This window comes from Phoenix dactylifera, chromosome 9 (genome assembly GCF_051530095.1).
Source record: "Phoenix dactylifera cultivar Ajwa chromosome 9, Ajwa_hap1_PhDact_Kaust_v1.1, whole genome shotgun sequence".
In the NCBI taxonomy this organism is placed as follows: domain Eukaryota; kingdom Viridiplantae; phylum Streptophyta; class Magnoliopsida; order Arecales; family Arecaceae; genus Phoenix; species Phoenix dactylifera.
The window spans coordinates 31,820,478-31,824,830 of NC_143198.1; positions in this window are offsets into that span (position 1 = coordinate 31,820,478).

Consider the following 4,353-nt stretch of genomic DNA (forward strand, 5'->3'; position numbering starts at 1 on the left):
AAATTTTTTATCCGACCCAATCCAACCTAACTCGTCTTGTCCATCTTATCCGACCCGCACCATCTGCTTTACCCGATCCGATCCGAGATGGGTAGAGGGCGGGCATAGGTTTGGAATTTTTAATTGCGGGAGGGGAATGAGAATTGGCAGATTCAATCCACATCCCACCGTTGCCATCCCTATCCGCATCAGTTTCACCTATTCAACGAAATCGAAGAGAACCTAACCCTTCTTTTCATAGGATAAAAAGAAAAAAAACACGGTAAGAACAAAGGAAGGAACGCCTCTCGTCGTCAAAGGGATGAGGGTTTGATAGCCGGTTAGGTGAGGAGTGCCGGCGCCGTGTCTCTCGGTGCATGTCGTCTTGCAGACGTACGAGAAGTAAGAGAAGGCAATCCAATGCATGGCAATGTTTTGGCGTCTCCTGGCTCGTTCCCAAGTGTCTCAGATGCAAGCCAGGTTATCGATGGCCCCAAGATTGGATTTAGGTGCATTTTTCGTGTTCGAGACCAAGGAAAACAGCAAGGGGTTGGGGGATATACTACAAGGTGGTAGTTTTGGCGCATGCAACATACGTGGAGTTAGACGGGAGAGAACGGAATCAGTCAAGGTGCAGTTTCATGCGACACTGAGTATCTTCTTCTTTTTTTTTTTTCAATTCCTTCCCGAAGCTGTCAAAATTTCTAGATATGATCCCCCTCTTCTCCTTCTTCTGTTTTTTTTTTTCTTTACCCTCAAGCTCGCAAAGAAACAATGGAAGGTCAACTCTATATGTTTCATTCTATATAGTAATTAAAGATGACATAAGATCTAAGGTTAAGTTATGACCTGAGTCTAATATTTATTCTTTGGGAATGTTAATTAAATGAACCCTTCGAATTATATTATCACGAGGAGTGGATGTGTTCTAATAAGATACAAAGGTTAGAGGGTTGAACGTGAGTCCTGCTGTTTGAATTTCCAGGTTGGAAAATCCAAAGAATAGCCTCTCGTCATTAAAAAGTTTTTAGTTTTATAGATGGCGAGAAGGGGAAAAATATATAGGAAACAGAAACTATACAAAATTTTGGAAAATTCCGTATGCTACATAACCTATGTCCATGAATAAATTGTAAGGTATTCGAGGGAAGGTTTTCTTTCGTGGTGGCCCGGCATCATTGTTAAAATTTATTTCTGTCGGGCAGCACGGACAAAACCAGCATTTTTTTTTCTTGGATGTGATGCAATCATGATTTTGATCCATGGCCCACGAGAGTTTTCAATCCCATCGTGTTTTGTTTTGTTTTGTTTTGTTTTTAATTATTATTTTATTTTTATTTTTATTTTTATTTTTACAACAGCGATTCAAGCGATATAAGTGCAGCACGTAAAGTCAAAAAAAAAAACAGAGAATTCCAACGTTCTTTTATGTGTGGGTGGGTAGCCTAGCATCATCATGCAGACACGCATTTCAGCCCTTCTCCACAACGAGAGGCAAAGCCTAGGGCTGTGCACACCCTTCATGGCTCAGAATCTCAACAAATATGGTTTATGCATCATGGGTCATGAATGCATTCAAAGCACATGTCATCATCACATCATAAACCAGGTCAGATATTATGCCGGGCTAGCCTATGTTGCATTATATAAGAGGGTGAGCCGTCTGTAATACTAAAGTTGCTCCATTGTGATCGAGAGGTTGCAGGTTAAAAAATACAGTATTAGTTTCTCTGTATGAGATATCTCGCTCCTTCTAAATCTTACAATAGCGAGAGTCTCGTCCAGTGAACTGCCTTTTTTTAACTATGTTGCACTATATAATCAACTTGATTGATGATTCCACAAACTAGTGTGTTTTATGAAACTACTCAAAAGATTTTAAATACTTTGTTCTGCATAACCTCAAGGTAGGTGTGGATTGAGGGATCTATGAAGTCTCAATGTAATATTAACATTTTTTTCTTACTATTTTAGCATGTCAATTAAAAATATAACTTGTTCTCGTGCGTGAAATTTGTTATGCCATATCATTGCTAAAAAACCTTGTAGTTACTGATAAAATGAGCGATAATTTTATCTAACAATGCGTTGTTATTTAAATTTTAAGCATTACCGGTCCTGAGACATTCTTGCATGTATGGGCCCGGATGTCCCTTGGAGTAAGCTGGATCTGTCACAAAGTAATTACCTTGTAAAAATTTCTCCTTCCTCTTTTGAGAAATTTTAAGGATATTGGAGGATCCATAAAATTTATCAACATGGACACGGTGGGTGCAATCGGTGAATTTCAGTACAGCTGCTAGACAACTTTACCAGTGTTCTAACTTGGATTTTTAATTACCTCATCATGTAGTAGTAGCAGCTAAGAGTGCCAACTAGTTCAATTAGTAAAATTCCTAGGTGCCAAGTACCGGTGACTTAAAATCAAATCTCAACTTCATTCCAATATATGTCCTCAACCGAATAGCACCCATCTTTTTCATTGAAAAAAAAAAAAAAAAAAAACATAAACACTTGCAACAACTTGTAAAGTTGGTGATCGGTAAATTCAGCCAAATTGAACCGCCAGCTGACTATTACCGTTTCTTACCGCTCTCTCACTGCTTGCTTTTCTGACCTTCCTTATTCTTCTACCATGGAGCCCTTAGATTGAAATTTTTTTTCAAAATATATATAAAGTTCAGTTAGGGTGAGCCGAGCCACTTTTTAAAGAAAGAAAGCTACCTAACATTCAATTCCGTAGAAGTTGTGTTTGAATACCGACTATTTGACTTATTATCATATTTACTAGAAAAAGAACGGTCATACTTTCAAGAATGATTTTTTTTTAAAAAAAATCATAATTGAGCTCAGAACAATAGTTGATGACCATGATCTTGGCTGAAATTTGAGCAAAGTAGGGTCTCGAAACTAGCCGAATAGATATCATTTTTGAGAGCTAGGAGCCTAGGATGGATGATGTATGTCAAAGATTGCCCAACATAGACAGCCTTTTAAGTAGCAGGAAGCCCATCATTCTCCCCATCCAGGACAGTTCTTGGAGCACTCACCATCATTTGCTCAGAGGCCTGCATTGGACTTTAATATCCATGAGTAATTGTAGTCATGCGGTTATCAACTTTGCCAAGTAGCACCTTGCCGAGCGTTGGAGCAATCCCATGTTTGGTGGTTTATAACTAGATATAATAACAATGCTCTTCTGATGTTAGCAAGGAAAGTAGGTTTGGTGTGACTTCTGTTAAACATCACAAATTTGACTGGGAGAGCAATTCATACAGCAGGATGGTCAAGTGTGGAAGTTGAATTGTGAACCCACATTTATATTTTTCTAGGCAACTAGCTAGAAAGGCCTAGAATGCTCCACATATGAGTGGGCACACCTCCACAAATAAAGTTTTCTAGCACTAATTTTGAGGCATGGTTCATTTATACATATTTTTTATACGAATTGTAAGAGCTTGTGCGGGCGTATGTTCAGTCCCACATCGGTTATTTGTTGGGTAGATCTTGAGTATTTATACATGATCAAATAACCCTAATAATACCTTCCGACTAGCCAATTTGGGTGAGGTTCTGAGTTGTTACCAATGGTATCAGAGCAGACCCAGCCTATAACCTATGTGGACTATGGAACACTGCAGCACAAATCCATTGGGGCTGACCACGGGCCGATTGTGGTGTTTGTGATTAGATTTGAATGGATTTGAACCCTTAGCCTGACGAGGATGTCGGGACTTAAATGGAGAAAGTATATAAGGACTCGTGCGGGCGTGTATTTAGTCCCACATTGGTTATTTGCTGAGTAGATCTTAAGTATTTATACAGAATCAAGGAACCCAAATAATACCTGCCGGCTAGCCATTTTGGATAAGGTTCTGGATTGTTACACAAACAATAAGTAACGCACTGATATGCAATTGAGAACCTAAGTTCTGCATTATTGAGATTTTGAGAATTAATATTGAATTTCCCCTGTTCTTCTTCTCCTTCTTCCTCTCTTTTCTCGCCTCCCCTTCTTTTTCCTTTTCTTCCCTCTCCTCCTCCTCTTCCTTTTCATTTCTATGCTTCCTTGTCATTTTTCGGTGTGATACATGCACCTAAGTCAACAAATCCATCTAGGCACCAAAGGTGCTATCCCAAATTAATCCACTGTATTTAGTTCTCAAATGTAGCTTGGTTTAGATACACTGTAGCCTAATGACTGGTGAGTAATTAAAAATGGTATTGATGCATAGCAAGCAACAATCAAGACATTTGGGTCATCCAACTTTGCCCACATTAGCGTATGATTGCGAGCGCATAATTGTATTTGTGACCTGATGTAACCAATTTGGTGTCTTAATTAAGGAATTATTGGTTATGATGATGTTTGCT